Here is a 13,022-nt window from a genome sequence, read left to right as displayed (position 1 = left end):
TTTAAATAGTTTGCTTCACATGTCAATCCCAGTTCTCTCTTCCTCCCCTCCTCCCACACCCCCCCAGCCTCCCACCCTATCTCCACTTCCTTCCACACTGGGGATACCCAGAGTCTATCATTTCACTCAGGGCAGGGTCCAGGCACTCCCCTAAGAGTCCAGGCTGAGAGAGCATCCCTCTTTGTGTTATGGACACACAAAGTCCATTTGTATGCCAGGTATAAACACTGATCTACTGCCCAGGGCCCCAAAGGTTACCCAGGCCTCCTCACTGACTCTCACACTCAGAGAGTCTGTATCAGTCCCATGCTGGCCTCCCAGCTGTCAGTCTGGGGTCCAATAGCTCTCCCTTGTTCAGATCAGGTATCTCTGCTGGTTTTGCCAGCCCATTCTTTGCCAATTTGATCATCGCTACTCTCTGTCACTGGGTTCCATGTGTTCAGTTCAGTGTTTGCCTCTGCTTCCATCAGTCACTGGATGAAGTTTCTAGGATGGCATATAGGGTAGATATCAAGTTCATTATCAGGAATGGGCATTTAAGGTGGTCTCTCCACTATTACTTAGCATGCCAGTTGCTGTCATGCCTTTAAATCACTAGAGGTCTCACTGGTGCCAGATCTCTCTTCTAACCTATGACTCTCTCTATTATGGTATTTCTCATACTGTTCTGCCTCTATTCGACCCGCTCACTCAACTTTCCTGTTGCCCCATTACCTACTCTCTCTTCCTCTTCTCCTCTCTTCTTCCCAGCTCCCACTCCCCCCCCCCACCTCTCGCCATGTACCCAATCTGTTCAGGAGATCTTGCCTCATTCCTCTTCCCTGGGGAACCATGCACATCTCTCTTAGGTTCTTTCCTGATTCCGAGACTCTCTTTCAGTGGAAGTGAAGACTGGCACTATCCTAATCTATGTCAAAAATCCATATATGAGTGAGTACATACCATGTTTGTCTTTCTGTGACTGGGCTACCTCACTTAGGATGGTTTCTTCTAGTGCCGTCCATTTACCTGTAAATTTCAAAATTCCATTTTTTTTTGCTGAGTAGTCCTCCATTGTGTAAATGTACCACATTTTCTGTATCCACTCTTCAGTTGAGGGGCATCTAGGTTGCTTCCAGGTTCTGGCTATTACAAATAATGCTGCTATGAACATAGTAGAACAGATGTCCTTGTTGTATGAACTTGAATCTTTTGGATATATACCTAAGAGTGGAATTGTTGCATCTTGTAGTAGGCTGATTCCCATTTTCCTGAGGAATCTCCATACTGATTTCCAAAGTGGGTGAATGAGTTGGCACTACCACCAGCAGTGGAGGAGTGTTCCCTCTCTCCACATCCTCTCCAGCATAAATTGTCTTCGGTGTTTTTTATTTTACTCATTCTGACAGGAATAAGATGGTACCTCTAGTTGTTTTGATTTGCATTTTTTATTTGTCGATATCTATTGATGCTTCTCTCTGACAAATCAACTCTTCAGTGTTCGCTGCATCTGTTTGTGCCTGTTGGTCCATACACTCAGATAAATTTTCTGTAAATTCCTGTGGCATGAAGTATCATTTATTTCCTTTATATTCACCTTCTTTGGGGTTCATTTACAGCAGGAATATATGACATTTCCAGAAGTCTATTGTAATTTTAAATTCTAAGAGAAAAGGAGCCACACACATCAAATATGCTACATGACTGATTGACTGGTTAGGACTACTTCCTGATTATGAGAGTTAGAACATTTCTCATTCAAAGCCAAATTATGTCTGACTAACTTTAATCGCCGAGTAGTCACTTATTCCTATCTTTGTCTTACTTAACGTATTTTCAACTATCTGGTAAAACTTTGAAATGTGTTAACTCAGTAGACCACTAGCTTCCACCAACCTAAAAGCTTGTGATGTTATCTGGTAACACCTAAAACTGACAGCAAACCTCCTGCTTCACTGTAACCTCTGCACCTTCCCATCAATGTGTATGAAAACTGCCATGATTAACAACTTCCATTGTATGCCTTTAATAGTTCATGCAACCAATTCTGCTTTGTAACATTATTCAGGGCAACTAGAATCCACGTTTCATGGCCATGGTCACTCATATTGGGTTCAGAATAAACTTAGGCCTTCTGAAGTGAGAAATGTATTTTGTATCATCATTCTCCATACTCACAACAAAACCAAGGTCCTTACTGGTAGCCATGAGCACCTGAATTTAAAGGGGTCCCACTAATTTCCTGATGTGCATTAATTCTGTATATCTTCCACTTGGAAAGTGACAGTAAGGAATGAAGAAAGCCCTGAACCTATGACAGGCACTATAAACACATAATTTCTTTTACCCATCAAATCTATTGACACAGATGTAAATACATGAGGAAGTTATGATGTAATATAAAATCATATGTACAAAATAATAAAAACAAGAATTTTTTAAAGCCATGAAATGTATTGTTATTAAAAATTACTTTCCTTGAAAGTACTTATGGCAAAAGAAACATATTAAAGTCCTACTAAGTGTGTTGAGGTGTATCAACCTGGGCTGTGTTTTGAGATATGTACGAATGGATTAAGAAAAAGTTACAAGCACACAAAGAAAATCAACTGAGACTCCCACATAAAAATAAAGTTACTTATAGACTGAAATAAGTTTTCATAAGCCAGGGAACATTCAGAATCTAGAGAGAGGGATTGACAAGACCCTTCAGAGAGAGAACAGCCTCTATGGCCCCTTGAGCTTAGACAATACAGTCCTGTTTTTTGGACACCCAGAGTACTGTCTTTGTCACAGAGGCCGTAGACACTGCCACAACTGTGTCTTCCACCACACTTCTCACCATATGGCAGCAGTTTTGTTTGTTGGTTAACATACATTCTGTGTTCCACAGTTTTCATCTCCTGAGATGGGAGACTATGTGGTGCTATTTTAAGTTCCATGGTTTGTAATGCATCCATAGATGGATGACCTATGAAGCTCAACCTTGAGGTGTTTAAGGAAATACATGGAATTGAAATGTAAATAATTTATAGACTTACAAAATGAACAAATATTAAATATTTCAATGTTCAGGATCTGCTGCAAATGGTGGGGACACTGGAGAACTAGATAACATGATCTTTCCTCTTACTGAGTTTTTATTGTATAACAGAGAAAGATGAATATAATGGCATAATCAAGGTAAAGAATATGATACAGGGTAACATGGTAGAATATAATGGCATAATCAAGGTAAAGAATATGATACAGGGTGACATGGTAGAAAATGGAATTGTGTATGAAGCTTACATGTGTTGGTCAAACAAGGTCAGGAATAGACTGCGAGTTTGTGCAGCAAGGAGGTATGACATCAAATGAAAGAGGCAGAGGGTAGACAAATGAAACTGAGAGGGACATGTGTTTAATTCAATAAACAGTTAATAATCAATGATTAGGATCTGTAATATATTGAAGGTTATGATTTGCTTTTGAAAGAAACCACTTAGTTTTGTCTGATAAAATGGACTGTGGTAGGAGAGGCAGAGGTTAGTTGGGGCCTGTTTGAGGGGCTTCATCTAGGGTGCTAACAGAAGCTGAGTGTACCAGATGATAAGGTCAGGTGCTAAATGGAATAAAGGGGTACTAAAACATAAGACACCAGTGCCAATTCTTGGATTTCTCCCTTACCTCTGACCAATACCAGCTCATTTATTGGTGATAATTCTTCAACTGCCAGAAGATATTCTGAGATTAACATAGAGTAGTAGATTTTAGACTGGGTGGTCTTGTGGCTCTTGGCAACTCAGAGTGCTCTTGTTGTCATGATGTCATGATTTGGGTTAGTCAATACCAGGGCATGAGCTCACACTGTAAATGGGTAGATTCTGGCTTTCATGGATTTCAAGCATTACAAAACAACACTGTGACTGGTTTCAAACACCTTTTCTAGTTGCTCCTTTACTTTAAACTTAATGTCAAAATCTTCATAGTTGTTACAAAGTAATCCTCACTCTATGAAACAACTTTCTCAAGTAATATTACCTTTGATAGACCAAGCAGTATTTCTCTCAGCTGCTTGGTCTATCAAAGGTAATATTACTTGAGAAAGTTGTTTCAAGAGGTGTCCTAAGCAGAGTTGTAACTTGGGTCTGCTTTACCTTTCATTCTAATTTCTTTTTCTTTGGCTTGCAAAGAGCTTTAGCTAATCATATGATCTGTTAGAAAAAAGAAAAAGAATACTGATAGTTTTTTATGTGAAAAGGTTATTGGGGGAAGGAAGGGTGTGGGTAGAGAGGGAGAGAGAGACAGTGGCCTCCTTAGAGAAACAGCAAGGAGCGAAGTAGGCAGAGTTTACCTCTTTTTGTGATATGTATATTTCTCCTCTTTTTTAAAAAATTTAAATTAGAAACAAGCTAGCTTCACATGTCAATCCCAGCACCCCTCTCTCTCCCTTCCTTCCTTGCCCCCCCCCACCAGACCTCAGGCCCCCCCTTCCAATCCCCACTCTGATCCTCAGGGAGAGAGAGGCCCTCCATGGGGGATCTCCAGAGTCTGTCATTTCATCCAGGGCAGGGCCTAGGCCCTCCCCCAAGAATCCAGGCTGAGATAGCATCCGTCATTATGGGAAGCTTTGTATTTGAGTTTGAAATGTGTTTCTGTGAAATATTATTTTTGTTTTATATGTGAACATGTATATGCTGTGTAAATATATAAAATGTTTTTTAATTTATTTATATTTCAGTTTAAATTTAGATAAGAAATATATAAAATGTTAAGAAGATATAAGCATTTACTCTAAATGTATATGGTTTATCCATATGCCCTGTGTAAACAGATTATTCATTCTTTCTCTAGCCACAGGTAACTTTGGTGATTTCAGATCTAAGGGTTCTTCCATATCCTAAACTCTTTTGGCCTATTGGAGAAGGTGTTTCCTTACAGACAAAAGACAAAATTCTTTTTTTAAACACTAAGTGGGCTGCCATTTTTATTGCTTGCTCTTCGTTCCCACTCACTGGGTGCTGAGAGAAATAAATCAAGGTGACAGAGAGCTGGAATGGAAATCGGGGTTTGCTAGCATTTTCATTGATAGAAGAATTCCTCCAAAAGATGAAAATGGAAGTAAAAAATGGAAACCATTCTTATTGCTAATGAAATGTTTCCTGGCTGTCATGCAGTGTGTGGCTAGAAGAAAAACGACTTGGACTTAACCAGAAACTCAGACCACAGAACATTTTCCACCAGGTAATTAGGCTGATATGAGATGTCACAAGTGGTGATTGTTACAAAGGACTGCGTCTGATATGCAAGCTCGGGATTAAAGGCTGCCTGGATGGCCTGGAGCTCCAACTGCAGTGCTGAGCCAATGACAGTGTTAAGAGGACACTTCCTGCACCTGCTGGAAATGCTGGTTCCCCGACCCTGTGGACCTGATTTTGAAAATCAGGCTAAAAGACGATGGCTGTGAGCAAATGAAGCCACTCTCTAGTGAGCAGATGCCATGTGAGACAAAGGAGGCAGTTCTCAGAAACCACCCATTTGGAACTTTATTAGTCACCTGAGAGTAGCTTCCTCTGCAGTCAAGCCTGGGAACTTCCCTGTGTTTTGATACACACACACACACACACACACACACACACACACACACACACTCACACACACACACACACACACAGAGAGAGAGAGAGAGAGAGAGAGAGAGAGAGAGAGAGAGAGAGAGAGAGAGCATGGTTTTTTAATTACAGGAGCATCATCCTCATATAGACATGTGACATTTTCTTTTATGGTAGCATGCATTTGAAAGGAACACATATAAGGAGGCTTTGGGGCACCTTAACCAAAGAGAGTTTAATCCAACACTTGGCATTTCTATAGACCAGTGGATAAATTGTTGTTAGTCCCTACATCACTTGTTGCTATTGCTCAGGGTTAGAAAACAATCTCTTTGTCAGTAACATTTTAACATTTCTAAAATCATATTGATAGGTAGACAGATAGAGACAGACAGATAGATAAATAGATACACACATACATATACATACATAGTTATGTTTAATATATATAAATATATATATATACAACTGCTACTTGTATAAGATAAGATGTCTACTACTATATGATAATTTAATGTTAAATAAAGTATTCCTTAGTTAAAGGAGCTGAGAATTTGATGGCGAGAACAGACAGGCACCCATGAAAACTCAAGGCATAATGATAGATATTTGGTGAAAGTATCCTATAGGCACAAAAGTGAATGCAGTCCAGCTTTTGAAACTAGGAAAGCATTTAAGAGAAGCAGAATAGAACCAGCATCCAGAGCTGGATACAGAGAAGACACTGGGAATTGAAGTAAATAGCTTGTAAGATAGATAAAAGCAGCTTCAGAGGCCACACAATTTGGGAGAATGGCAGTAATATTATTGTTTGGGTAAGATAACTTTAGTAAGAGGTAAAAGTGGAGTGTATTCAAGTAGGGTAAATAATGTGAAATTGATTTCAGCAGAAAATCAGGAAATATTAGCAATGCATGGCTGTAAGAAATGGTGATTGCAGCCAAGCCTTAGGAAGATGACACTGTGGCTTTTCTGGGGACAGAGAAATACCAGGTTGAAGGTTATCATGCATGCACAACATAACATTATACCTGACAAGACACTGAGATGGGACTATATATTAGTGCAGTGGCAGCAGAGATGGGAGAATCTCTGGTGATGGTTAGCAGTTTTGTCTGGAGGAACATGTGACAATGACTAGCTGATTGTTACAAATGTGGGTCAGTATTTGAGGTGGTCATCTTAGTGACACACACATTAAGTTTGTAAGTTTGGATTTTAAGTGCAGGCAGAGGTACCAGGAAAGAAACTTTAGTCATCACTAGAGAGAGAACTTGGAAAGGCACTATACTTACAGTTGGATTTCATTGGGGAGTCATCAAAGAAGCATGTATAGAAGCCAGAACATCAGCATGCAGCACCCCCGGTAAATAGTTGTCCAGGCTGTGAGGCTGTAAGTCAGGTGAATTACAAAACTCAGGTAATATGAGCAGATTTAGATAATTGTGCTAGTAAAACCCAAACAACAGTGAGTTCTGGAGGAAAACATAAGAAGGGAAAGTAAATGAACAGATAGGGCTTTTCATGGCATTGGGCATTTAGTATAATAGAGCATTGAATAGAAATCTAATCAAAAGGGCTAATTTTCACTAGTTGGAAACTGTAAGTGAGAAAACCTGGTTAAACACAGAATAAAGATGTGAGAAACATGAAGGATAAAAACCAACACATGTATGGATAGCCTGGCTTGCCTTAGCAAGGCAAAGAGGGTGTTCACAACTGACAGTTTTGAGATGAGTAATTAAAAAAAGCACAGAAAATTTAATGAAAGGTGTTAAATTTTTTTAAAAAAGCAGCTCAAGAGAGAAAAACCCCATGTGACAGAATTCAATCAGAGGTTTGTTTGGGGGGGAGGTTGTAAAATAGGGAGAGTGGGGAGACTAGCCTCTGGGGACAGGAGCAGCAGAAGAGAGGAAAGAAAGGCAGGGACAAAGAGAGAGAAAAGGGGAGAAAGAGAGAGGGATGGGAGGTGGACAGGGCCCTTTTAAAAGAGTGCATAATGAATAGGCACAGGTGGTACTCTTAGTGGCAGCAGCTGAGGGTGTATCCTGTCGGAACCCCAAGGACAGGCCAGCACAAATGCCTAAATACTAACAATAGGAAAGGACAGCCCACCCAAGTGCCTGACCTGGCCGGCCACCAAGGGATCACAGCAGTGGATGCCACGATGATGAACTATATATAATAGAGGTAGGAAAGATAGAGTCTATGGTAGAGAGATGGGGAAGAAAATAAAAGCAGAATGGTTAGATATGAGAAGCCAGCACTGTCACCTGAATCCACGTTAATGTCTGGGGGCTGAGCCGCAGCCAGGAAACATACTGTTTTGAGTAGCCTTAGCTGCCACCTGCAGACAAGGTGATATCCAGGCTCAGGCTGCTGCTAAGGGCCATGTCTGGGTCCATGACCTTGCCAGAGCTATGGTCTGTGTTGATGTCTGTGGCCCACGTTGTCACCAAAGATCAAGTGGATGTCTGTGGTCTGGGCTTTTTCTTGAAGCAATGTTGATGTCTGAGCACTGAGTATAGTATAGTTTCACCTCTCCCTGACCTGCAGAGCAAGCAGTGACTTGGGTGTAAGACAGCCGGCCCTTCCCCTTACCTGGGCAAAGCAGGAGAGCTGACTCTGCTACAGGAGAGTGGCTGGGGTGACTGGCCCTAAGCCTGGTCTGGCCCGCTCCACCATCCACCACATCTAACAACTGCTGGGACACGTGAAGGGGTTGGTCCTGCAGAACCAAAGCTGCAGGACCTCCATGACACAGGAAGATTCCTGTTGAGGATCCAGTATTGTTAGTGTAGCAGAAGCCAGAGGCTTCGAACCAGTCCAGTGACTTGTTGCAGTGAACATTTGCAAGTAAAGCTTTTTGGACAAAAGGACATATTGTGACACAGTGTGACACACTGCAACTTCCATGATGAGATTTTTTTTGGGTGAGGAGATTGCAAGAGCCAAGGGCAGATTTGGAGGGATGGGGAGATGAGCAAGATTGGAGTGCATGGTGTGAAATAACAATCGACAACATGTTAAAAAAGAGGTGGGTAGCAGTTCAAAGTGATGATGATTCCAAGTCTCAAACAGTCTGGAGAAGATGAAAAGCACAGACAATGAAGCAGAATGAGACACAGGTCAGGAGACTCGGCAGTGGCGGGTGTCATTCAGAAAGATGCCTAAGGAGCTGGGGATAGGACAGACACCTTAAACATCATGGAGGCTGCCACCTCTACCAAGCTGAATGGAGGAGAATGGGTACACAGACATACATATTTACATGTATATAGGTAAAGTTTTATAACTCATAAAATTTTAATACTTCTTTTCTTGTTCTTCAGAAAAGAGATTGTACTTGATTATCTCCCCTGTACTCCAATTATTATTACTCAAATTATTATCATAACAAGAATTAGTTGAATTGATGGAGATGAATGTTAATGCATGAAAATAAAAACCAGCATTTCATGCTTGAAATAGATTTAACATTGCCAAAACTTCACATGCTACTGACCTCCCCTGAGCCTGGCAGTGCAGCTCTAGACACCACTCACGAAGGAACCACTCTCTTGATCTGTTGCTGAAGAAGCCTTCTTGACTTGATTCCTGGTTGAAGTCCTGTCCCAGAGAACTTTCTCCTGTAGTTCATGCATCATAGTTTCCTTCTGTTCAGATAAAGACATTAAAGAATATACCTAGGTAGAAGAAAAGTGGATGGAAGAAATATATGTACACTGGTAAAGTTTTTAAGATTTTAATATTAAATTTATATGGCTAGGAGCTGTGTGTTAGCTTACTGCTTATGAGCATCTTTTAAAATAGTATTTGCATGTCTGTTTTGTGGTCCTGTGAACTCTGATACAATGTTCTATTGAAGGAGCATTACTGTGTTCTTTTTCTAGCTACTTCAAAGTCAGGGACTATGAATGACTACAAGGGAATGGGTCAGACTGAACAAAGAACAAAGCAGGCTTTGGAGGCATTACAGGGATAAAAACTGAACATTGATAGTATTGATTATTTAGTCAAAACTTGTAGTTCAGATTATTTTTTCTTTTTGAGACAGGGTCTGACTATATTACCTTAGTTGGCCTGGAATTTTGTGTATAGCAGTCTGGCCTCAAAATCACATGGGCCTTCCTTTCTCTGAATCCTGAGTGCTTGCAGCGGTTCAGATATTTGGGAAGCTTTTGACAGTAGTAGGTACCACAGGCAGCAGCAATGCAGAAATGTGCTAGTTGCCCTAGGCTTGTTTCCATGTGGGGCTCAATGCTTCCAGTCCCACATGGTTAACTGAAATTCTAAAAAAACAAAAACAAAACTTGTAGGGGGTGGAAAGAATACTGTGTGGGTAATGAGCTTGTGGGGCAAACATGAGAGTCAGAGTTTGAAACCCTGGCACACATGTCAGTTTCAATGCTCAGGAGATAAAGATCCTTGGAGAAAGCTGGCCAGTTAGATTAGCCTAGTCAGTGAACTGTGATTCAAGTGAGGGACTGCCCTGAAATATAGGGTGGAGGGCAATTAAGGACATACCGTGTTAAACCCCAGTCTTCATATTCATGTGCATCCTTGTGCCCCCATGCATGCAAACACACACACACACACACACACACACACACACACACACACACACACACACACACACACCCCAAATCTTACTTAGGATACTAACTGGTGGACACTTTCGAGTTAACAACTTTGAACACCTGAAGTACTGCCTGCGAGAATATGGCTTCTGTTTCATTTTGTTTATTATTTTGTAGAGATAAAGGAAGACTAACTTTTTAAAAATTTGTTCCTGTGTTTTCTTTCTCCTTTTGTGGGAAAACCTACTTGTCATCAGTGAGGCAGCAATGAAAACTGCCCACTCCTAGGACAAATGTTACTGTTACTAACCCACTATCAATGGCTTCCTGTAGTGGAAACAGTGTCCAGGGACACATTCTCATGCCTCTCACCTGAAATTTATTTTTTATCAGATTATTTAGGACATGACAAATGGTGGGGCTATGACCATCAGTGCTTTCAGCACCTACAAGGGGCCCATTTTCTACAGCTGACTCTTCCCCCATATTCTATCTGAAGCATGCAATTTAAGAATCTTGCTATATTATTTTGGAGGTTAAGCTGAGAGCTTCCTTGGGCAATTGGGGTCACCTTCATGTAGGCAGGAGTACATCTGAAGCAATTTCATTTTTTTATTCTTTTCCTTTCTCTGAAGATGCATTCAGAGATGGCAAGAAAAAAAGGTTATGTTTTTCAGCTGCTGTTGGTTATATGCACACTGGCTTTGAAATTGTTTTGTGCCATGCATGTACATAAAAATCATGCATATGTTCAGGGTAGTTAATGTCAATCATATTTTTGAATTATCCTTAAATGTGTTTTAGAATCATAGGGTCCTCAAAATAACACCTTGCTTCCGTTTTTCTGAAGCTCAGGACTGTGCATCAAAGAGCTCAGTTTCTGAAAATTATTTTATTTATAACTTAAAACACAAAGAGTGTTTAGTGTAATTTTAGCCTGCACTTCATACTCTCCCTGTTTTGAAACCAGTGGGAGACCTTACTTTTGAAACATTGCCAAGCTGTAGTGCTACAAATGCTGGATAATCAACTTAGGGAAACAACATTCAAATTTGGAAAACGTATTGGATTGAAATTGTGTGGGAAAACACTGGTGGGTCTTCCTCCTTGTTCTATATGTCTACCAGGGCACTATTTCTTTCAAACACAGTAACTTGCCAAAAAGTGGATTTCTAACATTTTGTTCCAGAAACAAAGAAAACAGATAATGATGGAACAGAAGAGAATAGAAAAAAACGTGTATGAGAGAGGAACAGAAGGACAAGTCCCAAAGTGAAGGAGTCTCATGAATGTTCACTTAAAGCATGTCCATTGATACCTACAGTCTTCCAAGCTGGGGAGAGATTGCTCTAAGCATAGCAACTACAGGAATGGAGGTGATTTAAGCAATGTTTCCATAGGGTATAAGCGATCCATTTGAAGGTCATGGTTACGTAACACATGAAAGGAGATGCAAAGAAATAAGGTGCCATCCTAGTTTGTGGAAGGAGTGTACATTATGGCCCATCAGAGCATAACACCTGTCCCCTGCTAAGGAACTGTCAGAACAGAGCAATATTAGGTTTCTGTTTAAAGTCATGGTTACTTGTCTCAAACAAATGTTAGATGAGGCCAAATATTCTTGTTACTTGACCCCAGTCAACCTTGCCACTTCTGCAGCATTTCTCTGTTGACTGAGGAATTATGTGTCTCATTTCCTTCCTCTGTCTGAACAGACAGAAAGTAGAGATTTCATTAGCTAATTTCATTCCGACCAGCAAAACAACCAGCATCCAAATTCACCTTTGTCATGTGATCACATGAATCTCACATCTAAGCCTAACTCTGCAACTGGCTCTTTGCTTCTGAGCCCTTCTACTCATCATGGAAACTGCACCATCCTGTCCTTTCTAGTACAGGTCATTTTACACAGATTTATTTATTTATTTATTTTGTATGGGTGAGTACTTTGCCTGTGTGCATGTATGTGCACCATGGGTGTGGTGTGCCTGATGACTATCAAGACCAGGAGAGGACATTGGATTCCTTGAAACTGGAATTACATGTAGTTGTGAGCCAATATATAGATGTTGGGAACCAATCTCAGGTCCTCTGCAAGAGTGGCAAGTGATCTCAACTTCTGATTCATCTCCCCAGTCCTTGGTACTAATCATTTTGAAGCTTATTTAAAATTTTTTCAGGGGATGAAGAGATAATTTATCAATTAAGACAATTTGTTGATATTTCAGAGGATGCAGGTTTGGTACCCAGCACCCACATGATGGTAGTTCACAACCATCTGTAACTCTGTTTCCAAAGGATCTGGTGTTATCTTCTGACCCACTCAGACACCAGCCATGCAAGTGGTGCATAGACATACATGTAGGCAAAGCTCTCATAAATATTAAATAAATGAAAAAAACATAAAATGTGTTCAGGTTTCACAGGTGAATCTCTTGTCAAATCTTCCTTTCTTGCTTCAATTGTCTTGTCCCTTTCATAGACTCTTTTAACAGAGATGGCTGTATTTTTTCTGTTCTTCCTTTTTAATTTACATGTTTTCTGCTTACCCTGTTTACTCTTCAATATGTCCTTCTGACAATCCCTCAAAGAAATTCTTTATGACATTTATGATGATCTCCATATATCTTCAAGGCAAATTTTTACAAATTTCTTTAAATGAATTCAGTTTGGCTTTCTTCAATGCTCCCTGATCTTAATCAATATCATCTATTTCTGGGGCTATTGCAACATCTAATAAATTTAAAAGAAAAATAAGGAAGGAAAGAAAGAAAGAGAGAGGGGGGGGAAGGAGAATGGAGGGGGGAGGGGAAATAGAGGAGAGGAGACAGGAGTGGAGGGAAGTACCCCCATGGAAAGAGAAAACCAG

Source organism: Mesocricetus auratus, unplaced genomic scaffold (genome assembly GCF_017639785.1).
Source record: "Mesocricetus auratus isolate SY011 unplaced genomic scaffold, BCM_Maur_2.0 Super-Scaffold_15014, whole genome shotgun sequence".
Lineage (NCBI taxonomy): Eukaryota > Metazoa > Chordata > Mammalia > Rodentia > Cricetidae > Mesocricetus > Mesocricetus auratus.
Note: the sequence above shows the minus strand (reverse complement) of the source record.